The following is a 26876-nucleotide window of genomic DNA, read 5'->3' as shown; positions in this document are numbered from 1 at the left end:
TGGCCCTGGCACCACAGCACGTGCCCCTTCACCACCGGGCAGCCCTCACCCTCGCCCTTTCCTACAAATGAGGTGCCCCCAGCCTCTGGTTGGCTGAGCCTCGCCTTGCGTGGAACCTTCTGGAACCGTCTGGAGCAGGCTGGAACCAGCCAGAACCGGTTGTGTCTGGCTTGGGGCAGCGCCGGCCTCTCCTCACAGAGCCCCTGCAGCCACCTGCTGGGCATGGGTGCCGAATTTAACCTGTATTGTTCGGGTAGGTGAAGAGATTAACATAGCCTATAACGATGGGCTGAGATGCAGATTTGCAAAGGGCTGATTTCTAGGAAGTTTCTTGCAATTTTTGTGAAGTTTTGGACAGCAGACTTCCCATAATAGTACTGTTGTCTTTAAAGAGTTGCAGGATTAGGGGAATGCATACAGTCTGCACATCCTATTTGGTGAAGCAGAATGAAGTAAACTAGTCCAAGAAACGTAGCAGTCTCTGAAGAACAGATCTCATCTGATTTACAGGAATCTGGTGAAAAGGTCAAATATCCTTACTTCCAACCCCAAATGAGTAAAGCGTGGATGAATAGGGTGGGAGATGAGCATTTCAGAACCTGAAAGGGGAGTCAAGAGCTATGGCAGCCCCCCTGGACAGAGGCAATGTCCTGGTTTTGGTGTGCTGTTTGCAGCGAAGGAGGCTCTCCAGGAAGTAGAAATACTTCACGCATGTAAGTTGCTTTTTTACTAAAACCACTTCACATGCAAATATAGCTTTATTTTCCCTTTCATTTGTGAAAAATAAATGCCAAGGTGGCTGAGAGGTGGGCTACTCTTAGTGGCCATCTCCTTCTGCTGCCAGCCTGAGGTCAGCTTCGGCTTCAGCTGCGCCTGGGCAGCAAAGCTCCCTGGGCCAGTGGGCAGGGAGGGTGAGTGCCTGACAGATCTCCAATAAGCGGAGTGTAAATGAAAGGTGGTAACTTCAGAATTAATCATGAAAAGTAATCTTCAATTTCAACTTCAGAATTAACAAATAAAAGCATTGAAAACACTCCAGCTGGGCCCACTCACTTCTTAGGACATTTTAAAATGTCCATTTTAAAAAAAATGGATTTTTAATTGTTGTTGGGTTTTGAGACTTTTTAGGATTTAGGTCTGTTATTTACCTTCTAATTTCTTATCTAAATTTTACTTAAAAAGATTGCTACATATATATATTATTGATGTGTATATCTCTTAAAATTGAGATTGAAGGGAAAGCCCTTCTTTAATCCATGAAATCCTGTGAGATAGCAGGACTGATTTCATTGAAGAAATACTGCCGTTTGGCAAATCAAACCACTGACTTTATTGTATTTCCAGCCTTATGTTGCAATTTAGAAATTATTGGCCTAGTTTCTAACAAGTTAGGTGTGTCCTTCCTTATGACTGGGTATACTTAACTTATGCCATTCCCACAATGGCAGAAAAAATGTGTATATGTTAAAATACGGCTTCCTGCTCTAAAGTATTTGATTTATGAATAAATGTCTTATTTGCATATCCTACCAAAACAAAAATATTTCTATTTAAAATAGAGCAGCAAGAAGAATGGCTGCTGGAAGCTATATAGGGGTTTGCAGTATTGCAAATCTAAGGCATGTGGGGGACGTGGTTGCTGGTGGGCGGTGACACAGAGATCCTCCATTGCACAGGGTGGATCAGAGAGTGCGTTTCATGTTAGAGTGGGTGTTCCTCTCTGCGGGTGTTCTGGGACGTCAGCTGTGGTGTTGGATTTTCTCCCTCCTCCTGCCTTGATGTGCTGGATGCACAGCACATCTGTCTGCTTAGCCTGATTTCTCTCCTGTAGCCAGCAGCACACAGTATCAGGAACTACTCTGGAGCAGGTCCCTCAAACATCTCTTCTTGGTGTGAAGATTTTAGTGTCAGGTATTTTGAATAGTTCAAATATAAGCCATGGATCAATTAAAAATAAATGAAAGCATGCAATAACAGGCTGTGCCTGACAGTTGTTGAGGTGTAGAGTGATCCTGCTCTGAGAACTTGTCTGCACTGTGTAGTTGCTGTCTTTTATTCCACTCTAAGTTCACTCTGAGTAGACTACCTGTAACTCTCAGTCCTGGCAATTTAATGTTGAAAGATTTTTTACTACGTGGCATAAATTGCACCTCTGTGTTGTTGAATGTTGCTGAAATACAGATAGTCTTTAAGAGACATTAATGTTAAGTGAGAGAGAAGAAGAAACTGAAAAATGTCTGTACTCTTCTGCATTTCAAAAGACTTGTTCTGCAATTTGCCCTCACCTTTAAAAGCAGTAGCTAGAAAGCTCATACTGTGGGAGCCTTTGCTTTTAAATGCTGCAGCACGCATAATGCTCACTGATTGAACTTTAAGTTGGCAAAAGCGAAAGCTGGGGGGGATGTAAGGGAACATGTGCTGTCCTTTGTAGTTCCAGTTCTTTTAGAAGCACTCACAAGTAGCTTTAGTTTCTTTAGCAAGTACAATGGCATCATTCTGGGCATGCCTAGTACAAGTGTTCTGGGGCTAGTAAACTGTGAACAAACCTGTTTGCATTGCTGTACTGTACAGCACAGCACAGATAAGCCCTAATTGTTATGCAACTCCTTAGCATAAGCTCCTGGCATGGCTCACATGCTTCTCTTGTACTAAGACCGTCCAAAATAGCAACAAGAAAGCATGTAACTAAAGACACAGCAGGAGTGTAGGAATTCACCCAGGCCTTGGATGTTCTAAAGATTGAACAATTCCTCATTTTAAACCTTCCAAAATGCTAAGCATAATGTATTTTCTTCGGAGCTTCTTCAAGGTAAGCAATTTCAAACTTTTCCTAAGTGTGGGAGTTTGTTTGGTTTAGTTTTGTTTTGGCAGGAGAGACTTAGATATGAAGTCGTTCTAAGGGAATGTAGAAAGTAGTTGTCTTGGGAACTGATGCCCACTAAGTGAGTGCATTCACCAAGTTTGCAATTTGCTTTGCTGTATTAGCATTTGATTTGTTGTAGAAAGTGGTTATTTTCTGCTAGAATAAAGAGGAAACTCTTCTTTTGGCTGTATGTTGGGAGATTCTTATATGATGAAAACCATAAAATTTATGGTGCAAGCCACATCCTTAAACAGGGAGTTGTAGTAGCAGCAAATGCATTTTATGAGGCAAAAACAAATTATAATTTGTTTTTATTACATTTTCCTGAAGTGTTTTTTGTATTTTAAGTATGCTAGGTCAACCAATTGAATGCTACTATCATTGAAAACATTTTAGGTACAAAATAAATTACAAAATGTTGCACAGAAGTGTAAATTTATCTTTCATATTATTAAAACAACCAGATGAAAAAATCAAAGCCTCAGTGATGGGTATGTAACTCTCTGGGGACAGTTTCATTCCTGTGAATCTAACAACTTCAGCAGTGCTGTGACTGAGGACGTGCTGCTGGCTGCTGTTGGGCTGAGGTGGCTGTTTCACACTGAGTACCGGCTGTGGCTTTCATCCTGTTCAGAGTGACGGCTTGGTGGTGGCTGGAGCGCGTTGCAGGTTTCACTGGAAGCGTGCACTGTGAAATGCCTAGATGATTTGGGGAAGTGTGGGTCAAGGGAAATGGAAGTTTAATTGGATTAGCAAATATTGGATTATTCTGTGATCTAAGATGTTAGAATTTGAAGAGTGATAGAGAATTATGCTGACTTAGAAGGAACACACTTAGGGAACAGAGTAATTGTAATGAGCTGAATTCCCACTTTCCATTATGTTCTCACTGACACATTTTCACATCAAACTATTTCTTGGTAAAGTATGCTACAGAATTGCAGCCACTCATGCAAGATCATCAGTAAATCTCAGCACAGGGTAGCTTTGTGGAAACTAACTGCTGTTTGATGTAACAGTGAGAAAAAGTTTAATTTTCTACCTAAAATGTGTAGCTACAATTAGCACCTGCAACTGCCCACTGGTTTATAAAAAAACTGTAACACTTCTAAGTGGAAAGTAGGCCTCATTTTTGGCAACCTTTGATAGGGGGATTGTGTGGAGCTTGTCTTGAAAATTATCTACATTTGCATTGAGAATATCAATTTAGCTTTTTCTGAATTACTTTGTTACTGTAAGCACTGCATTCTTTGGGAAGTAAAAATGAGGGACAGGAAAAATACAATAGGAAGGTTTTTCTCCATTACTGGGATACAGCTATTGACTCATCATACTTGTATTGCTGTATTATCACATGACAAGTCTATGACTTTGAAAAATTTTAACATAAAGCATGCTGCTTAGGTGTATCTAAATATCTTTAAGGTGACAGTGTATACTTCCCACTACTTAAGAGCATTTATTTATTTATTACAAAAACACCAGACATCTACAGTAATGTTAAGACACTAGTTCTTGAGAAAAACGGGACCAAGTAAAAGTGGTAGCTGTCATCTGTATTATGTTGATAACTGGACCCATTCTGAAAATCATCATTTTAATTTGTAGCAGCTTTGTGCCATCTCTGTTGGTTTCAGTTTGAGATATTGACAGGTCAGTTTTTATCTATTGGTTTCATTTTGTGTTCATTGTCTTAAATCTATGTTGGCTAAGTCTGGCAGACTTTTTCCAAAATGGGGGTTAATTTAAGTGTATTGTAATTACAGTTTCATCTTTTTGTTTGTTTGTTTATGAATTTTTCTTGGAATAGAAGGCTCTTAATTGAAAGCTGACCTGAAGGCAGTGTGTAGCTGTCTTTTGCTGCTCCTGTGCACCATGCTGCACTATGACATTCTTGTGATTTGGGTCATATTAAAATGACCCAAATATTGGTCATATAATATTGGGTCATATTAAAATGACCCAAATAGCTTGAAAAGCAATTTTGAGGTCTTAACCATATTTCTCAGTCAGATTTTCTTTCTTAAGATACCCATATTCGCAGCTGGACACTTGAAAAGTATCACCCTCTCCTGACTGAAAGGCCAAACAGCTAATAAGCCTGCCCTTGGCTTTGGGATAGATGCTGCTAACCCTAAGGTCACTGCAGTGCTCCTTGCCCTCCTCTGGAAGTCACATCAGCTGCTGCTGCTGGGAGAAGCAGGAGGAAATGGAGCTAGCATGAGCCTGCTCCTGCAGCTGTAGGAGGGAGCTGCAGCTCCCAGAATGCCCCCATCTGTTTCTGGCTGGAGGGCTTGCATAGTGGCTGTGGCTCTAAAAGCCCTAGGAGTCTTCAGCACTTTGGTAAGGCTGCCTTCTAGCATGACTGTTTTCCGGGAGAGCCAGGAATCTGGAATAAGGCTGGACACTGAAGAGACATCACCATTAGCTATTAACCCAACTCTCCATCCTAACTTTTCATTCTTGCCCTTTCTAGATGTGAAATACTTGGAACTGTATCTCGAAGGCACAGGACACTGGGTAATCAGAAGTAGTGACCATCCCATTCTGCCCCAATTTCACTGTCCCAGGCTATTTAAACTGTTGCATCCTTGGTTTCAGACATATAGACACCTGCACGATATTAGAAGTGTAGAGAGCTTGTGTTTATGTTAGGCCCACAACAGGTTCGTGCAGCTGGGATTTTACCATGCATAACGGTGTGCCAGCATCACAGGTCCTTTCACTGCCTGGTCAAAGTAGACACAAAATTGCTTGTACATCTGATCTTCTGAAGATGTATCAGCAGTGACGTGCTGTTATATCTTAGCCAATCAAGATTTTTATCTCCTATAAGAATCCATTTAAAGGCTTAATATGTTTATTTTTGGTTCTGCCAAGATAAATAGAAAAAGATATTGAGGTTGTTACAGATGCACTACTGCATTGTTTTCAGCTGCTGTTTTTTTCATTAATTTAAATAACCCTTTCTTTGAAATATTCTGTATATCTGTCCACTTGACTTGGTGTGAAAATAGTAAGTTTTCACAGAAACATACAGAAATCAAAATGTAACTCCTTATTGAATGAAAATCAGAACTGGCTCAGATGATCCATAATTGGTCAGTTTTTGTGAGGTGCAATACCAAAGTTCTAAGGTATCTGACTGTTTTCTTTAACTTCAAAACCAGAAAATGCTGGTTAGTACTGCTGTATTTCATGATAGCCATAATAATAATCTTGTTTTCACTGTTGGCATGGAGTATTTCAAAACAAGCAGCCTGTTGCAGTTATTTTCAATTCCTGTCTAATACCACTGGTACAGCAGTAAACAAGGCACGGATGCAGATTTGCCACTAATACCTTTAAAGCCTCTAAAATAGTATGCCTATTGTTCTCTCTGAACCAAAGCTCCAGGCCACTAATACCAGCTAAACAATTCCTGGCCACTTTAAAAGGCCAGTGTATGCCTGAGCAGCCAGGCGCAGGCAGAGCCTTTAGGAGCCCTGCTGCTGCTCTCAGAATAGCTGTCAGAGCACTGCACTGGCATTTCTGCTCAGCACTATCAGAGGCAAATGGCAAGGTTACGGCAGTATCCCGTTTTCTGATGTCGTGTATCTTAGGCAGTCCCACCAGGTGAATAGAGACAATGCTGGTAGAGACCCTTGTTCTGGGTACTGGTGATAGAGCTGTGGACTTCCACATTGTAGGATTTTAAGGAGTGCCTTGTTGTGCATTCCTTGAAGACTAGTTGTTGCAATAAGAGCTTTTCCTAGCTTAATTAGAAAGGATAAAAAAGGCTCTGGGGGAACAATACCTAGACAGAAGATCATGTTTACATTTTTCTGGAAAATGGTTTGAGATTGCAGCTCTTGCTTGTATCTCTGAACTATTCCCTATAAAATCAGTGTGTTCCACCACTACAGAAGCAGATTTGCTCTTAAAGCAACAAGTTTAGCTAAAACTGGAATATCTGAACACAGTATACAATGATCTTTGAAAAGCGGTCTTGCACAGCTGTAGAACATCCTAAATTCATGTCAGATTCAGTTTTCAAAGTGTTTCATGCATTTCTCTGTCTCAATGGCCACAACTTTCTTTTAATTCTGCTCAGAAATCTGTGCATCTTCTGCTCGGTTAGTTTTTGCAGCCTATCCAGCTTAGACTTTGGATCTGAACCTGGATTTGCTGATTCTTTCTTTGAACAATATGCAAAGCTCAGATTTACATGCGTCAGACTGACGAGTTGGTCCACAATATATGTGTTTCTCTGAGGGATTTTTGTTCTGGTTTAAGAAATCAAATATGATATTTGTAGAAGTTTTAGGTCTTGCATCTGTTTCATTAGAGATTCACTTATCCTGACAGGTTAGGTGTCTGCCCACACCTTGTGTTTTATTTTTTTATGACTAATAAAATGACTGTCATTTTTATGACTATCAGTCTTTTACCTGGGCTAATCTTTGTCAGTTTCAGCCTTGGCACCTCTAAAATACCTGTAAAATGGACAGTAGAATAATGTCTGGTTATTCTGCTCTTCAGGTCAGCCTCTTATTCCCTACCAGTGAAACTATAGCAGCGATTTTTAAACAAGGAGTTCTGCTTTCAGGTGGACCTGTACCACTTTCATAGAGGCAGAGACCCTGCTGTGTACCCTTGCAGAAGTCAGAATCTTGTCTTGATGAAAATGTGCCTTGTCATCTGCAGAAGTGTTGGTTTTGTTATAAGCTGTAACATTGCTGTTACATGTCTTCTCTTGGATATTTAATTGAAAAATGGCTGTGGATGTTGCCACAACCTTTGCCTAAAACTAAGGCATTACTGTTACATACAGCTGTTTTAAAAATGTGTTTATCAGTTGTTCATCATCTTATCTAGACAGTGTGGTGTGTGGTATACTACTGTGATCTTTGAGCATGCTCAATTATTAGGCACAATGGTGTAAATATTTTAATGGTGTATTGACCTCTTGCATCCAGTGAGCGTGTGGAATCTCAGGTTTCAAACTTCTAGATATCAAGGTGGTCCTGTACAGTTGGATTTTCCGTATGCCAATGCTCCAGCTTTCTGAATAGCACCAAAAGCTATAAAGAAGAGACAAACACACCATCTCAGTGTTGGGTGGGAACTGCTTTATTGCAAAACTGACTGAAAAAGACTGACAGTGTTTAGCTAATGAACTTCTAGTATAAATTAAACCAAGCCCATATAAAGCTGGAGCTGAAATGACAATCTGACAATGTCATCTTAGATCCAATAGTAACATCTATAGCAACTCATACTACCTGACTAACAACTCTACAGGTAAGACCAGAATACACACCTGTTCATTAAAATCTTAGAGGGCTGCTAATGTCTCATTTAATAAGCAAAACAACAAATTTGTATGATTGCACATATGGTTGCAAGAACCCCTGGGTTATATATACATGTAGAATGAATATCATAGTCAGTGCTGTGAATGTTTACTCTTTCAAAATATTAAAAAAGTCTTGTGTTTTTAAATGTCTTTAAAAACACAGCTAAATGCATCTGTGAAGGTCTTACTTTCAGAGGAACTGAAGTAGTTGTAGGTGAATGTTTTTCAACTTGAGATAACTACAGCCTCCTAATTTTGTCCATAGAAAGTAAAATGTTTTTGTTAAAGTGCATTTTTCGCTGGCACAATGAGTGCAATGGCCAGAGTTAAATTTTCTAATAACACTTTGGATACTAAGGAAGGGTGAGAATTTATATATTTTACTTCTGCAATGGCTTCCATCTAAAAAGCAGTAAGTTGCTTCCTGATAGTGAATTAAGCCTTAGAGTATATGGCAAATCATCAGGATTGAGAATTTCTTACCTCAGACAGTTTTGTAACATTGTGTAATACCAATGTACCTTCTTAAACCAAAAGTACTGCATAGTGCACGAAAAGGGGCAGTCTGCATGGGGAAAAATTGCTGCAGTATGTGAAAGAATGTGATACCAGATGAGAGTACAGAACCTATATATTTCTGTATCAGAAGCAAATAAATTGGAAGGATTAAACTAAGAGCTCGTTTACAGAACAGAAGATTAGCCTGAAAATACTATTAACTGAAAAATGAAATGAGGCTTGGATCATTCTTAGCTACTGTGTCAGTGAAGATATGTTATTAAGGAAGTGAAGTGTCAACTGAAGCCTCACTATTTCTAAGTGAAAAAGAGAGTGAATTTTGCCTCAAAGGGACTTAAGGAGAAATAAAGGAAAAGGTAGAACTGTTTAGCATGCAAAAGTGTCTCTGAAAAATTAATGAGTCTTTGATAGTAATGGAAACTGGAATTAATGGCAGCCAGGTAATTCCTGATTAACCTGCCTTCATGTATGTAAATTAACAGGGGTGATAGACACGCACACACAGGCACCATCTGAAATCTTCAATACAAGAGTGCTATTATTAGTCCAGGAGGTTGGAAGCAAATCCTGCATTCAAGCCATTGACATTTTTGATTAATACTTATTTCAATAAATAGTAATGCCTATCGATTTTATTGCAAGACAGACTGATCCATGGCTTACATTGTAGAGGATGTCCACTGAAGAATGGCTATAACAGCCAGTACAATTAAAATGCATTCATTGATGGGACTTAACAAATACATCCATTTGCTCAGCCTTTGCTTGAGAGAAGATAATAGAGATTACGTTTGTGGAATCACTTGGATTTCTTCACCTCTAAGATTATTTATAAATTTAGTCTTGATATGTGACAAATTGTAAGCTATATATGTTCCAACAGAAGTAGGAATTTATTTCTTAGAAAAGAAAACTTTGCAGATTAGAGGAGTACATGTGAAAGGTAACATCCAGGGCTGAAGAATGGTGTGTTTACAGGCAAAAGTGTGGGAAACCTCCTGAAGGTCTTCGTCAGCTTTTGTGTAATCATGTAATCAAAGCTCATGTTATGTTCAGATCCAGATTTCCTGCAGAGTGGTCACTGGTACCTTGTCAACAGCCAGCAAAGGGACAATTCTGGTGATATGGCAGGCTGTGCTGCAAAGAAGTCAAGCTGCTTGGGAGTCACAGTTTCTTTTTCTCTTCAGAGATGGAATCCCACAAAACAAGAATAGGGCTTGCTGCTGAGAAACTTTCCGTAACGTTATTGAGGTCATACAGATGAGCATTTACTTAGATAAGCAGAATTTCAATTAACGTGATTGCAATCTAGTAGCACTTAAACAATGTTCCTTAAGAAAAGGGTTTCACCCTGTACACAACATATAAATGAAGAATGAAAATCTGTGTGATTAAACCACACCACAAAGTTAAAAATTACCAAGACCTATACATAGCCTTAGGTTTAACTTTTGACCCCACGAGAATTGTTGCCTGAATAAAAATCCCAGGAGACAAGACAAGAGTTTGCATGAGATTAATTGTCAGTGACAACATTTTTGTGGTTTAATGCAATACGCAAGACGAAGATTAAAAAAAATTAACACCTTGCAACACACAAGCACTGCTGGTATAGGACAGCCTTGTTCCTGGCACTTCAACCAGCTGGGTCTGGAGCCACTGGAGGTATTTTGTACATATAGCTGAAACACTTCTCAGCTGAAACATCACCTTTCATGTCACAGAGGTAAAAATAAAGGTGAAATACTGATGTAGTCTTCAAAGGATGAGTTATGCTAAGATTACAGGTGGAATTTCATGCAGTGCTTGCTCCAGCAAAGGATGGTTCCTTCTGAACAATTCTTCATTTCAACTACCTTCCACTAAGCCAATTTTCTAAAATGATGCTAAATAGGTGGGGGCTAACAAACAGTCTGAAGCTCAACATTTTGAATAGACAACTCTGATCAAGCTTACAATTTGACCTTTTCAGTTTTTATACAACTTCAACAAATCTGTTTACAGCAGATAAGCATCAAATCCTGTGTATTCTGTGAGTTTTAAAAAGAGGTTGAGTATAATAATTTAAGAAGCAAATAACCAGCTGTATGAAGGAACAAAGTTTATGTAAAGCAACAAACAACAATTTCATGCACTATCACCTGAGCTTTCAAAGGTGAGCAAAGTGAAGTTGGGCTAAGAATTGTTATTTCTGCAGTTCTGGGAAGGAAAAAACATCTTTCAGGTTATAGTGTGTCCTTATTAATGGAGATAAACTTACACAGTTTACTTAAGGAGTGAATTATTGTCTAGCTCAAATTCTAGTTTATACATATTCCAGTGCTTAGTGGCTGGAATATAAATGAGAATATATGTCATTAAACAGTATGTGGGATATACTTCATTCATTTTTCATGGGAATTGAGATGCGTGAGATGAAAGTCTTAGGGATCTCTGTGATAGAGAGGGTAAAAATGATGGGAAGATAACCATGACTAGGACAGTTAGAACTGACTGTAAAGGAGATCATATCTTTTGAAAGTGAACCTTAACATTGTCTAATAAATGTGACCTCTCTGTTTTCAACTGACACTGTGCCTTCAGTGGATTTAGCTCAGACCACATCTGCTACATTGATTGCTCTGGCCAGTTAGGTCTAATACTGATGGTTAGTGTGCAGGTGGCTTTCAAGTGGTGAAAAGAACTGGAATGTACTTGAAAGCACCAGCAGGCAGAAGTAATCATGACCAGATGGATAAGACGGTAAACTTTCATACTGTTATGAAAGTTATTCTAGAGCACCTGTGGTTGGTACAGTGCTTGAGCTGGTATCAGATACCACACTGCTATTAATTATAATAGTTTTTTATCACACAGTTTCTGTAATGCATGCTGGAAGGTGATTGTAGTAAGTATGCATGAAGGTAATTTTAAAGCTCTCTTTCTGTGTAGATTCATGCAGATTGAAGCTTAACATCCCAGGGTAAAGACTGATCCCAGCTTCAGGAGGCTGTTTTGAAACAGAAAGGTTTAAATATTTATCATCAATGACAATGATGACAACTATTTCTTCAGAGGGAATGGGTATTCAGGAATTGCAGATCATGCCATAACACCTCGGCTAGCTTGTTTGCTGATGGTGAAGTAACATGGGACAAGATAGGAACTGACGTCACAGCAAAATCTGCTTCGATGTCTGGGTAAACAAGCAAACCTTGAGTTTGCACGGAGCCACTGCTGCCATGCCTGTGCTCTCTCTCACCTGTTTGCCAACTCCTGTTTTGGCACATCTACAACTGTTGCAACAAACGTTGGTCTGAATTTTGAAATGATCATCTCCCAAATCAGCTGTGGGGGTGGTGTTTGTTTGTTTTTTTTTTGAGAAATGCTAGCTGATTTATTTGAGGAGACGTGAACGCTACCTTATTCTAATTTTGGCCATCTTCAAAAGAATCAAGCTATTTGATTGCCCTTCATTTATTTATGAAATGAAAAATATCTGATCCAAAATAAAACATTTAATAATCCCAGAGGTAATATCATGTGATTCCTGAACAAAAATTGAAGTATTCTATAGAATTACTTCTAAAAATTAATCTCAAAGACAGCCATTTTACACTGCTATATCAATTTACATATAATAAGATATGTATATGCATACTATGCATTATATACATCCTACATTGCTGTATTTCACCATTTCAGCAAAAGAAAGCTCAAAGGACATTCCAATTTATATCTTTGAGTGGAAAAGCCAGAAATGTGGTGTTGCAGTAAGAGAACAGATGACTATTACTGCAGGGGTGTGCAGTTATGGTCGTAGTGTACTCCACAGTTATTTTCAGTTACTGAATTTACTCCAAAATAATATAGCTGATATCACCATGTAAAAAGAATCAACCGGAAGCCTAAAAAGTCTTTTGCCTCTCCCTGTTCTCTTCTTTTCTTCATTTGCTCCCCAAATACAACAGAAAATAGACAAACATCCCTGTATTTAAACAAACAAACAAACAAAAAACAACAATAGCAAAAAACCTGCTTCCTCAGCTTTTTCCATCTTGCTGTCAAGAGCTCAGCTCTGCCCATTGCATTCTGCCGGCTCGGCAGGTTCAGCTGGATGCTGCCGGCTCTGTGCTGTCGCTCTGTTTTGTTCGGCTCCATTCTGCCGATGAAGCAGCTGTATCTCAGTGCTGGGGGAAATCAGTCTTGTGTATCTTTTTTTTTTCTCTGGGGTAAGAGGTGTAAAATCCTGGAAAAGTATGATCTACACAGACAGTTCTTAAAAGAGGAAAGGAAGCCAAAGTCAGCTTGAATAATGTACTCCCAGAAGTCCTCTTTTCTGTGAAGAGATAATTTAGAACTCTTGCTAAGATCCTTGGCCTTCTACCATCACACCTGGCCTCTCTCTGTTAAATGCATCATCCAGCAGGCGGTAAGAGCATGGGCCTTCACACCTTGTTTCTGGACTGCTGTTTCTTACTTGCTGGTTTGATATTTTCAGTTGTTCATCATTCAGGCACCAGTAGCTAATGTCACAGGTCTTTGCCAGAAAGCCTGAAGGAACTGTAATAATTGTGATTTCCAATGTATTTTATTCTAATTAATTACTTTATTTTTCCATTTTGAACCCTAGTAGTGTTTGTCTTTCTGTGAGACTTCTCAAAATAGGCCAACTTTTTCCTGTTTGTTTATCCAAATCATGATGCAGGCATTTGCTAAAAGTAATATGTTTTTGATCTTGATGTACCTACCATTCATACCTTTCCCAAAGCCGAGAGTTTCTATGGCAACTAATTAATAAAGATTAGCTTTTCTTATGGAGTGTAAGACTCAAGTACATCTTGTTTTGTGAGGTAGATAATCTCTCCATCTCTGTCTGCTTTTGGAGACTGGGTCTTGTCAAAGACGTGGCACAGATTGTCACAGCCAATCTGTTCCGATTTATAGCCAGACTCGGAAGACCATTAGGGGTGAAATCTTTTTGATAGCTTATACTTTCCTAGTTCTTATGTTTGTCCACTTGCTTGTTTGTGAGTAGGTAAGTTTCTCAGCCCCTTTAGGTTTGAAGCACACAGAAGTAAACCACACTCCTTAACTTTTGCTATCTTTTTAAAATTAGCCAAAGAACAACCTGGGTCTACAGTCATCTAGGTTGTATTAAAAGAAAGGTATGCAGGTGAAATACATTGAAGAGAGTATCACTAGAACTTCTTAAACAAGCTGGATGTTGCCCTGTCAAATTATTTTCTGTACTGAGAAACAAATACTTGATTTCATAATGAATCTTTTTGCAACTTCATGGTTGCTGACAATGCTGTTATTGTCTATGCATGGGAAAAAGGAAGACACAAATATAAAAACTCTCTTATTCTTATGTACTTTTAATTTCAGCTGTGCTTGAGAAACATCTGCTGTATGTTTCAACCATACTTGGGTGCATGATTTTACTTGAATATCTGACCAACTTAAAACTCATTTTGTTTGCTAAAACAAAGGGATTTAGATGAAAGAATTTTTAGATTAAATCAAAGGTGGTGACTTTTTACAGCCTGAGAATACAAATTTTGTATCCATGCATTTCTTGTCTTTCTGTATCAAAGAACAGAAAAAATAAGAATGGCAGTCTATCTCAAGTTTTGTTTTTTATCTCCCTTTCTATCTGTGCCTTTCTCTTTTGAATCAGTGAAGTCGTGCCTGGCAGTTTTTGAGGCTACTTCAGTCCTGTGTTAAGCTATGAGAAAATTCTCCCAGTAATAATGGTTTAGAGCTGCATAAGAGTGATAGCGCTCTATTGACTACTTTGGAATTACAATTCAGCAAAATGCTTTGTTTTGCCTTGACTTGTGTACCTTCTTACTGTGTAAAGCATTTTTTGCAAGTGAAATCCTTTCTAATGCTTACATTTTATAGGCTTGTTGGGTCTTTCAGCTAGCAGCCAGGTATCATAAGCTTTCTGATGTGCGGTCGTGGAGTGAACTCTGCTTTGTCTGTCATAAACCTTTTGATAAAAAGCTAGTCTAATATGATCTCAGTATCTCCTGAATATGTTTCTTTTATCCTTCCTTTAGTACAGCAGCTTCTTTCACTAGGCTTGCAATGCAATAAGCAAGGCTTGACTGACAAAACAATTTTCTATAGGGTATCTCAGTAGCCGTTCAGTGCCACACCCCATTTACATGAACTGTGCCAAGTGCTTTTGGTGCCCTGGGAATGAGGACCACGCTCTTGAAAGTTGAGCCGTAAGCCAAGACCACCCACAGTTAGAAGGAGGCATTCACTTGCCAACTGAAAATGTTCTGATGTGACATCCAGCATCACGGCAGTGTGCATTGGGCAGAATGGCAGTAATAGGCAATAACGTGGAAGCTGAAAGGCAGTAATGAATTAGACTGTCACAAGTCTGTGGAAAGGCATGTTGCTAAGTGTAGCACAAAGGTCTGACTCTCGCCAAATTCAGAGCATCTGTTTTTCAACATTTCTAATGCAGTCACTTCATCCCCACATCAGTATTTAGAGTCAACCAGAGAGCAACAGAGGAATAGCCTGAGTTGTGTTTCTGCAGATGTGCACAGCTGGACTGTGCCCTACAGGGCTAGGAGTGGAGAAGCTCCCCTCCAGGGCCTGTTCCAGGCTGGGGCTCTATTTCCGCTGCCAGCTGCAGAGAGGGGCCTGGTTCTTTTCCGGGGGATATCATCATGGAGTCTTTGAGCCATGGAGGATGTCTGCAGTGCTGGTGAGAGAGCTGGGCTAATCTGTACCCCAACCTGTACCCCAGCCTATGTCAGGGCAGGGCAACAACTTTGACAAACCAACTGCAGCTTGGATGAGCTGTGGTCCAAAGCCTGGCTCATTCCTTGTTGTTTCTTGTTGCCTGATCAATACCTCTAAAATCCCTAAATGGTATTCTAAAATCTTACATTTACATGCATTGCCAAAAAGAATGAAATGTCAAAGTAGAATACAATTATCCTGGAAATGATTTAATTCCTCATATCTGAAACCACACTTGTGGAACACTGCTGCAATTAGTGGCATATGGATCTATGTCAAGGAATTGTATTTGTTTTGCATTTCTGGCACTGGAACCGGGCTGATAGTTTGTAAGGATGTCATATGAAAATACATAGAATCTGCTTTTGCTTTACAAGGCATGTGATTGTCATCATCTTATTCATCTCATAATTTCTGTTTCCATTTTGACACATCTATGCTATTTGAAGAACAAACTTTCCCCACATTGTTAACGCTGGGAGTTCAGTGTTTCAAAGGAAATGACACTGCTGCTTCTTGCAAAGAACCATCTGAGCTGGGATATCTGTGCAAATGCAGAGGTTAATGTAAAGGCAGCTGCCTTCACAAGTAAGAAACACGTGCAGGAAGTATTTTCGTTGGAAAGACTAATTTCATTACTGGGCTGAAGAGATCATCCCCTCTGTTTTGTACTGAAAATTTTACAGGGTAAGAAGTTTGGCATCGAATTGTTTGAAAAAGAAAGTTTTTCTCATTTTGTAGATGGATAAGAATATTTATTCTGCCTTTTCTACAGTCAGAAATAATTTCCTCACTTTTACTCAGTTTTGGCCTGTAGAAAAGGAATGTATGTGGCCTCTTTTTACAGGGGTAATTTTTTTCAATCAGATCAGCATCTCAGACAAAGATAAAGACAGATTTGAGCTTGAGAGGCTAAAGTTATGTTGAAATAAATAAAGCATATGTAAGCACAAGGCACTTTCTGGAGAGATGAATATGCTGGTCTGAAAGCTGGCCAAAATATGTTAAGAAGGAACAGTTTCTCCTGTTGACATGTTTGGACAATTTACATATGATTTTCAAAAGAGACTGTTTTCAGCAGTGGCGGGTTAATAGGCTACATTTCTATGCTCAGTCCATCCTCAGCTTGAATTTATGAACAGTCTAGAAATTAGTTAGACATCAAAAACTGTGACATTGACACAACAGAAAAACTAAAGAAATGCTGAACACTCAGTATTAGTGTGAATTACTGTTGCATATATTTGACACTTCAGATACCACCTCACCCTTCAGAATAACTTGTGCTTGAAAGCAAGTTCTCAGGTAATCTGGATCCTCAGATAACACCCTCCTCCCTAGGGACAGGGAGGAATGAGAGGCAGTAGGCTGTGGTGTTCACGGGCAAAGGGACCAACCAAGGCATGGGAGCAGATGTGAAGCAGGGGCTATTGGGCAAAGGGGTCTTTATAGTAAATCCTCTTCTTATTATCCATGTGTGCACAGCATTGCTAAATTTGAGTGATCTTTTTATCTATTCTTAAACGTGTATTTATCATATTCAAAATGACAAGTTTTTTTGCATGTTTTTGTAAGTAATATGTGGAAAAGTTTTACATAGACAACAAAATTTCTGTCTCAGTGTTTTTTTTTTCTGAAAGAAACCTTTAATTGTGGAAGTAGAATAACCTTTGCTCTCTGAGAACAGTATTCATCCTATTCCAGTCATTCTCATAAATGAGGCTTTCAAGAGAGGAAAAAATAAGACTTTTACTTTTGTATCAAGCCCCAGAAGTAAGGGGAACAGAACACAAGGCTGTATTCTTGTGAGGGGGGTATTATAAAGCCCCACTAAAGTAAGAATTCAGCCTTGCAAATAAGTGAACCTTTTGAGATCTTGCTGTTAGTCACTCTTAGTCTTTGATACAGAGATATAACATTATTTTAAAATTATTCATAAATGTTTGAGGCTTATTGTACAACTGGCACATTGTACAACATGGACATTGTGAATTAAAGCTGATGCCAAGGAAGTTACTTTACCACATTCTTTGAGAACAAGGCCCCAGACCCTGGAAATGAAAACTTTAAACCATAATAGTCTATGGGAGGAATCTGAAAATGGCATTTAGTTGCTTAAAATTAGAACTGTGTGTTTCCTTGTGCTGAGTTGTGTATGTTGTACAACTTTGCTGTCCAGTTTATTTGTGTCTGTCTTCCCCTGAGGCAGAAGTCACCCTGACAGAGAAAGTAAACTGTGATGTTGGTACCTTGCCCCTTTGGGATTTTCATTTTATGCTTGCAAACATGAACTGGATGAGTTCACACTCCTTGAGCAGCTCTGTCTCCTTGGTAACTCCAAAGGGAGGAAAGATGTTGGGAATGCCCTTACAAATAGCAAGCTGGAATAGAAAAGAATAGTTCGTTGGAGAGGGGACCTGCAAAGATACGAAGTCCAACTGCCTGACTACTTCAGGGCTAACCAAAAGTTACAGCATGTTATTGAGGGCACTGTCCCAGCACCTCTTGAACACCGACAGGCTCGGGACACCAACCACCTCACTGGAAAGCCTGTCCCAGTGTCTGGCCGCCATCGCAGTGAAGGGATTTCCCCCAGTGTCCAGCCTGAGCCTCCGCTAGTGCAGCTCTGGGCCATCGACAGCTGGGGAGCAGAGCCTGGCACCTGTCTCTGTCTCCCCTCCTTGGGGAGCTGCAGGGAGCAGCGAGGCCACCCCTCAGCCTCCCCTCTCCTCCAGCTGGGGAGCTCGGGGAGTTCATCAGTTCATCACCCAAACTAGCACGAACCTGTTTATCCTACAGTTGGACAATTTGTCCAGAAGGATGCTGTGAGGGACATTATCAAAGGCCTTACTAAAATGCAGCCAGATTACATCCACTGCATTTTCTTCATCCACCAAGCAGGTGACCATATTGTAGAAGATCAGATTACTAAGGAGACTTCCCCTTGAGGAACCCACGTTGACTGTGCCCGATAATTGCTTTGTTCTTTAACTGTCTTTCAGTATTCCCTAGGACAACCTTCTGCATAACTTTTCCAGGGACTGAGGTTAAACTGATAGCTATGTAGTTTCCTGGCTCTTTTCTCATGCTTTTTCAGTAGATGGGTATGGCAATGGCTGGCTTCCAGTCAGCAGGGATCTCCCCAGGCTCCCAAGACCTCTGGTAAATTGTTGAGAGGTGTCCACCTATAACATCCACTAACTCCCTCCATACTCTGGAGTGAATCCTGTCAAGTCCAATGGACTTGGCCCCATGGAATATTCAGCTGATACAACCGATCCCTTACAATTTCAGTGAGTACAGGTGGAACGTCACTGCTCCCCCAGGCGTGGTCCTCCAAGTCTGAGGACTGGGCAGCCCAAGATCTGTCCGTGCTATTAAAGACTGAAACAAAAAAGTCATTAAGCGCCTCCACCTTTTCCTCATCTTTACTTGTTAGTTGACCATCTGCATCACGTATCAGTCCAGTATTTTTCTCTAACCTCCTCTTGCTGTTGACGTACATGAAAAAGCATTTTTTTTGTCTGACACCCCACTGGCCTGCATCAACGCAAGCTGAGCTTTGGCTTTTCTTGTTTCCGCCCTGCAGATGCGACCGGCAGTTCTGTGCTCTCCCTCTGAAGCCAGACCTTGCTTCCAGAGATAATACATTTTCTTTTTCTGCCCTAGTTCCGGTCTTCTGCCCCTCTTGCTTGACTTGTGGCACAGTAGAATTGCCTGCTCCTGGGCTTTTACAAGGTGGTTCTTGAAAAGAAACCAGCTGTCACTCACCCCCTAAACCCTCTAGAGCAGATTCCCAGAGCATACTGCTAACTAGCTGTCTGAGGAGCTTAAAGTCCAGGGTGGCAACTCTGCTGACCATTTTTCTCCTTACACCAAAAATTGTGAACTCAACTATTTCATGATTGCTGTGGCCAAGACAGCCTCCTACTGTCACCTCTCCCCCAAGGCCTTCCCTATTCTCAAACAGCAGGCACCTTTCCTCTTTGCCTCACAAAGTCCTCATGACAGGAAATTATCTTCAATATGCTTTAGGAATTTCCCAGCCTTGCTTCTCACAGCAGTATGATATTCCAAGCCTGTGTCTGGGAAGTTGAAATCTCCTGTAAGGACGAGGGCAACTGATCCAGAAAGTTCCCCTAATTGCCTACAGAGTAGCTCATCTGTCCCACTGCAGAGCTGCTCTACCTCTGCATGTACTCCTGCCAGTGAGTCTGCCACCTTAGAGTGAGCCTGCTGGCCCTGCTCTTGCTGACTCATAGCACGGGCCTTGCTACTTCAGACAGCATTTTCAGACACAGATACAAATTACTGCACCAGTTGTGGCTGTTGATCACTACTAAAATGATTCTAAATAGTATAAATGTGAAATAACTGGCCACGTTTTGAACAGCAGAGGTCAGTGAATCTACTTGTTGTCTCTCAAGAATATGAAGAGACTGCAGATGTTTCGTAAACTGGATGTTTCAGGAGCAGATCCTCGTCATCTCTCTTCAGTTCTTCTCTCTTCATAGCCAAATACAGATTTATATCAAAGACATCTTTTGCATGCTACTTGTTACTAGCCATGTCCCCACAGGAGATGCCAGTAAAGCACTTTCATCTATGTGAAGTCCTTCCGACTTAAAACTTAAGCTTAGACTTAAAAGACTTAAAACACAGAAGGGCTGTTAAATGGATTCTTCTTGAAATGCAACAGTTGTATTGTTTATGTCTAGGTAATTGCCCAAAGTGAGAAGCTCCAATATGCTGTCAGTGGCTTTTGTTAGCTTGAAAAAATGTGTTCGCCCTTTGACTTTCTGAGCCCCAGTTACTTCTTCCAAGAACAGTGTATTAAATTGATGGCTCCTAATCCAAATAATTTAGAGATAGGTCTTTAGAGGACATGGTGTACATGTGCTGGAGTTTGATGTGCTGTTTTGGATGTCCTGATAACATTTTGCAAAGTTGTACAGACAACCTTGTGCTCAATTTTCTGGATCTCTGAGCTGGAGGCAGATGACCCATTTCCATCAGAGAACCTTCTCAACCACGTTACCATAAACCTGCATCTGAACTAGTGTGTCCTGACTCGTCATGCTGATGGGTCATGCACAGCTGTCTGCCCCCACCCAGATGGATGTGAACCAACTTCCGTGCTTGGTGCCAGAAATGTAAACTAACAGGAAGCACTGATAAAAGAGCTGTATCTGAAATCCCTCTTTCTTCCACTTTGAAGTTGAAGACAACAGTGGGGTAAAGTGATGTTTGAACTATCATTTTTGCATTACTCCTTGAACCATTTGGATTTTACAGTCAGAAACAAGACACTAACAGCCTGGCTGCCAGAGGGAAACAATCAGTGCAAGGTGGTATCCCATGTATCAGCTGACTGTGTCCTTTGAGTAGAATTGTTAGTTTTATCCTTTTGTAGCCCTTTTCCTTGCGCCATTATGGTTGTAAGGGATATCCTGGAGATATTTTAGGGCAGGATATCAGAGCTTTGCAGCAAAGTGTTCTCAGTTTGTCCCTTCCTTTTATAGCCAGCTCAGTATGTTCATTTGGGCTGGGGTGTGAAGTGAGGGAGCATGAGGATTGAAGAGTGGGCACGTGACCCAATACAATGGGTTTTTATCTGATGGTGACGTGATCAGTAACAACAAAATTTAACAATTTCAGTATTGCCTTAGTAGTAAATATTGGATGGGGAATGACCATTGATGTTGCTGCGAAGAGCTTCCCTTTGATTAAGTAAAGTTACCAGGGTGTATGGGAGTCATCTGCAGACTGCAGCAACTGAAGTATCATGGTCTGTGCTTGCAAAAGGAGCAGATTCCCAGTGAAAAAGTACTGCAGAAGTATGTAGGAAAACTGAATATTTATAGTGTTATAGAAGTGTCTGACCTTTCAAGAAAGGACAGACTGGACTCCATATATAATCTTACGGGGTGTTTATGTTTAAAATATACAGTTGAGAAGACAGGCAAATGCTGCCTTTCTACTTGGCAAATAAGGTAAAAACAGACAGAGCAGGACAAGTGTAGTAATAACATGATGGCATAGCTGTATTTCTAGCTCTCCGTGCACTTCTGTATAGCAAAGCCTCTAGGTGATAAACTTCATGAATATGCCACTTCTGCCAATCCATGCAGTAGGCAGAAATCCTGCCTGAAATCCTGACAGAACAAGGTCCTGTATGGCAGCTGTCCAGTCATGGTTAATCAAATTAATAATCATCACCATGATGATGATCAAGAACTTGATTTGCAACAGAGCAATAAGCTAAAATTTTGGGACTGATCTCAGAGTTCAGAGAAGCAGTGAAAAGGACAAAAAGAGAATAGTTTGGAGGTGACCCAGGAGAGCAGCGAGAGACAGGAGGCCCCAGCTTTAGCTGTTCTGGTTTGACTCCAGAGGGGGAGGTACTGTTACACTACCTCCCCGGTGAAAGGTGGCGGCAGTTTGAGACAGGCTTATGAGCCTGTTTCTGAGAAAAGTATTGAGAGGTTTGTTTGAACTTTTGATTACCTGTGCAAGAAAAAGGAAGACTGACAAATAAATAAATAAATAGATAGATAAAAATGGAGTGACGAAACTGGTGCTGAGCTGGCTTTGGCTTCAGAGGAGTTCTTTGGGTTGTGAGTGTGTGGTTTGTCTTGGAGCTCCTAACTCCCTCAGGATCCCTGAGGAAGTGTTTCTGTTACTTTATGACTTATTCCTGCCACCCACAGCCATACCACTGGTACAACAGACCTAGTGCAAGAAAGAGCAAGGTTTCATATGGCTATGAACACATTTTTGTTTCGGATTTTTCTCTAATAATAGAGAAAATTCCTTTTACTGATAGAAGTCCGGAGACTAAGGACTATGTTGACTGCTCAGGATTGCTTATATTGGGAGACCCACAAAACAACTGAATCCATCAGAGAAATTGAGGAAGTGTGTTCTGGAGTACTGTTGTATAATCTTGAGTGTTTTTACATGCTGTATTTTTATTTATACTGTGCTTTAAAGGATCAATGCCCTGTGTTGATTTTGAACTTCAGGTGCAACGCATTTCATCTGAAGTTGAATGTTTGAGCAAGTGAAATTCTGCCAAACCACTTGTGACTTGTGCAGCCACTCCAAAGCTGTTTCCCTCCTGCCAAGACCTCTTCTGTGCCTTCTAGTATGTCAGAAAATCCAACCTTTTCACTTTTGGAATGAGCCAAGGTTCAGAGGGAGAGTTTTTAACTTTTGTTAAAACAGCTGTGTATTTGGGGAAAAAACAGATACTCAACCCCTCTGGTGGAGGAGGTCTGGCTGCGGCTTTCCTTTGGCATCTGTCTATTCTCCAGGATGTGATAATGTGCATTGGGATCTCCCATTTGAGAGTAGTGGGACTGCGGGGGATATGCATGTGCCCTGAAAGGAAAGCTGTGTGGCATCAGTTTGGGGCAAGCTGACTGACTACCCATCACCTCTGCTAGGGGGCAACTCCATTGTGGTACAGCTTGGAGCCTTCTTGGGGTCTGAGTTAGTATCTCCATGCAATGCTATTGTTCTGCAGATACAGCAGCCTGTTCAGGGCCTCCTAATCTGATGTTAGACTGTATGGGGTAGATGTATTCCCTGTGAAGAGCTCCTCTAGAGATCTTTTTGACTTCTCTTGTGCAGGGAAGTATTACAGTCCTGTCCTGTAAGGTTTGTAGATTTGTCAGCAGATACATGAGGTTACTGAGTTCCTCTGTCTGGTCTCCTTGGCCAGCCAAGCGAAGTTTTTTGCCATTTGGGATGACTGTTCCCTTGTGCCACTGGACTGATCAAGCCACGCTTCCAGTGTGAGCCTTTTTGTGCGTAGAGGAAGATCCTACCTGCTTGGGCAGTGCGGGTACAGAGCTTTGGTTTTGCTCTCTGGAATCTAGTGTGGGCTTCTCGAAAACAACATGCTTTGGCCAGGGCTTTCAGAGTAGTTTATTCTTCTGTTTATGCTTACGGGTATGTGTTTGTATTTCTGATTGGTACTGTTCTAAAACTGACAAAACCTAAGCCTCAATAGCTGAGGCAGAAAAGGCAGAACAGAAAAAGTTCAGGTACCTGAATTACCTGACTTCTTTGCAGGCTGGGAGCCCTAATGTCTCTGTAAGAGCCTTCCAGGCCTCCCAGTTGCAATGCAAAGCTGACACTCAGTATTCACACACTGTGGGATCACTTGCCTGCAAAGGAAGCTTGACTTCCTAGGAATGGCAGCTGAGCATGGACTGACAGGTAACTTGCTGCTCTGCAGAAGCGGAGCAAGAAAGCCCAAGATGTCCTAGTATGAGACAGGCCAGGGATAAAGGAAGTAAGGGCGTTTGGGGATGAACAGGTCAGACTAGGTCCAGAGAGCGTAGACTAGCTGCAAGGCTAAAAGGAAGCTGTGGGAGAGGAGGATACAGAAAGGCTTGAATACTTGACATGTTCAAGGCTCTCTTTTCCTTCAGAGTATTTTCTCATACCCTAGAGAGCTGCTCTGCCTGTATGGGTGGAAGTCTTGTTTTAGAAAGCTTGTTCTTTCCTCTGGAAAGGAAGGAAATAACAGGTTGAAATTCCTTAATAGCCTAAGGAAGCAGGCTTTCCACAGGCTGAGGCTCAGCTTCACTGAGAGCAGCAAGTCAGAGTAAGCTGGTCTTAAGCTTTTCCACCCATCAGCATGCTTTTCCAGGCAGGAGTGGAGGAGTCCTCATGTGCCGCAGCTTTGGTAGAGACGCCAGCCTAGGCACATCTGAGTTTTTGGATAGACTGGGACATTTAATGACTGACTGCACCCATGAGACCTGCCTGACCTAACTGAGCTCTTGTTCAGCTGCTCAGTTTCTTGGTGCTTTAGGTTATTAATTTTGCTTAATCTCCAGCATGATGGATGATGGCTCCCAAGCACGAATTGTCTTCTCTCCGACAGACAAGCGAAGAGTAAGTATACTCTGCTGTGCAGTGCTGGAGGAAAACAAGGAAAACCAGCAACACTAACCCTCTGATGAGCCCCAGTATTTTAATAGCAGAAACAGAATCGTACTCCTCTGTGTTGCTCTCTGTGCTCCAGACACTGCTTACTTTGCCTTAATCAGTTTTGCAAACTTTCTTGACAGGCAGTGCTAATAAAGGAAGGACTAGCAGATTCAATGGAGGTACTCTCAAATAACAGGAGGTTGTCAGGAATGAAAGTCAGGCTTGGTCTGAGCAGTGCATGAGAGATACAAATCCTTTTCACATTAAATGTTGGCTTTTTGCTTTTTGTTGTAGAGCTCAGGTAGGGATGAGGAGATCTCTTGGGAGGGTAAAGTAGCATGCATCATGCTATGCCTGGCAGGATTTCCAAAGGTTTAGATTCCACTTTTATAAATTTCAAAGGTATATCCAGATGCTTGTCCAAGCAGCCTAAACTTTGTATTTCTAAATTGTTGAGCTGGAGTCATGCAAAATAGTTGAACATGGGAGTGAGATTTCTGGTATGTCTTTGGCTAGCTATACCAAAGCAGGGAGCCACATATCCCTGGAAACTTCACTCAGTGCATATTTCTCTGGTTTCCTTCAGACCATCTGGGAAAGGAGTTTTTAAAAGGTTACGAATGTGGATGATTAGAAAGTGAGGGGACTTTTTTACTTTTTTTTTTTTCCTGTACTACACAGCTCTAGGACAAGTAAGTGTATCTTTACTGTGCCAGAAAAATCCAGTTCTCAACTTCTGCCTGTCATAAGTCAGCTATGCAGATGAGTGAAGATGAAAGAAACTTCCGAGAGGAGAGCGTTATGGCTGGGCTCCACCTGCTGCCGACTGGGACTCTCTGCACTGGGCTGCTGCTACCAGCCACAGCCATGGACAGAGATTGGACAGAAACACCAGTGATTTGTGGTCACAGCCTTCTTTTTATCTACTCTCTTGTGCAAAAATTAAAATAATGCCAGAAAAGAAAATTGTGTCCTTCCCATCCCAAAGCTTTAAATTTCACTCGTGTTGTTGATGTAAATGCACATCAGTTTCTAATGTTCAGTTGTGACCTGTAGGTGTTGCAATTTGTACATAGTGCAGTACCTGCTCCTGGAAACTGCCTGAGCTTTGGTCATTGTCAGTCATCTGAATTAAATCTTTGAGGTTTCTCCCTCTGAGCATTGAAAGATTAGTAAAGCTGAGTTCTGTGTATTTTGCAGTAGCAGCCAGTGCCTTTCATTATTGCTCTTAAGTAACTTCGTCTAAATAGTGCTGTAGTTAAGTATGTTTCCTTCAGTAAGTGCTCGTAGTATACGTGGTGCTACACAAGAAACAGAGAAAGAGGAAAACAAGGAAAAATTCATAATTCTTGTGCTAGTGTGCTTTTGTCAAAAAGAGAAACTGTCCTTAAATGTTCACTAGTATTGACACATTGAATACAGTTTTAGGGAACTGGATGAGTTGACATTTGCTGCTTGGATTACTGTCCAGGCTTTCTACTTCTTTGTATGTGATGATCTTTCCACTTTTGTCTCTTATCAATTCTTTCTTTTTCTGCCATTTCTGAGTAGAGTATCATGACTCAGGCTGGATTATGAGAGTCTGGAAGCTGCACAAGCTAGATTGATATACTGAGCAACAAATACCGTTTAAAACCACTAAGTGGCAGCATAAGCATTTTAGTTCCCCCCCTCCCTTGTTCAGTTTTCTTTATTACACTGCACTGTGCTTTTAATCATAAGCAGAACAATTAATAACAGCAGACTGTGCTGTATACATAGCAGGTGCTGGCTGGATTGCCCATACACTGCTCAGGACTGAAACATTTTCAAGGCACCCATGCTTGCTCTTCCTGTTTTAGGACTTGTTCGGGCAGACATTTCTGCTTCAGTGCAGTGCTAGGTTGCTTTTTTTTCATGGCTACTAGTGAACGGGATGAAATGTGCACACTCCTTTCCTTGAGACAGACTTGGGCTTTTAATCCAGCTGTTAACAAAGGAAAAGTTAACGCATTAACTCTGAAGTACACAACATCCTCATATACTGTTTTTGAGGAGGACCCCCCACCCCCCAGAACAGAATAAATAGGATATATGCAAAGGCGGAAAGGTAGGACATGTCTATCAATGTCAGTGACTTGCAATCTTTAAGAGTAGTGAGTATCCCTTTTTCGTGGTCTTTTCTGCTAACCAACTAAGCACATTCCAATTTTGAGAATTACAATTTGGGAACCATAATGGAAAACCATTAATGGTCTTGTTCTCTTACTGCTTTCTGTGTCCAGTCCTGTTTTTTTCTGCTTTTGAAAGTATGAGCTGCGTGTTCCTAGTTCAAGGACTTTTCTCTGCCACATGTGCTATCATAGCGCTTTCTAGAGCCGGTCTCTGCAGTGACCATGTGCCACTGTGGAAGCATCCACTGGAGCTGAGGAGAGACTCAAGATGCCTGAGGAGAGTTCTCAGCGTGAAGCTGATACCTCC

At 40.9% G+C, this 26876-nt stretch overlaps 1 protein-coding gene and 1 long non-coding RNA gene across 5 annotated transcripts in view; both read left to right on the top strand.

The window, feature by feature from the left end:
* Nucleotides 1-26876, top strand: part of ARHGEF4 (Rho guanine nucleotide exchange factor 4) — a 216203-nt gene that overhangs the window by 44183 nt on the left and 145144 nt on the right. The window lies entirely within an intron of this gene.
* LOC121074885 lies at nt 177-25791 on the top strand. 2 transcript variants are annotated; one of them, XR_005822596.1, is made up of 4 exons: nt 177-253; nt 511-713; nt 4472-4516; nt 5340-5383. It is a non-coding gene; the product is annotated as an uncharacterized LOC121074885 (long non-coding RNA). The 2 variants fall into 2 exon arrangements; XR_005822595.1 differs by lacking the exons at nt 4472-4516; nt 5340-5383 and adding an exon at nt 25098-25791.

This window comes from Cygnus olor, chromosome 9, assembly GCF_009769625.2.
Source record: "Cygnus olor isolate bCygOlo1 chromosome 9, bCygOlo1.pri.v2, whole genome shotgun sequence".
NCBI classification, from domain to species: domain Eukaryota; kingdom Metazoa; phylum Chordata; class Aves; order Anseriformes; family Anatidae; genus Cygnus; species Cygnus olor.
The sequence above is the reverse complement of the archived record's forward strand: the minus strand, read 5'-3'. Positions and strand labels throughout refer to the sequence as shown.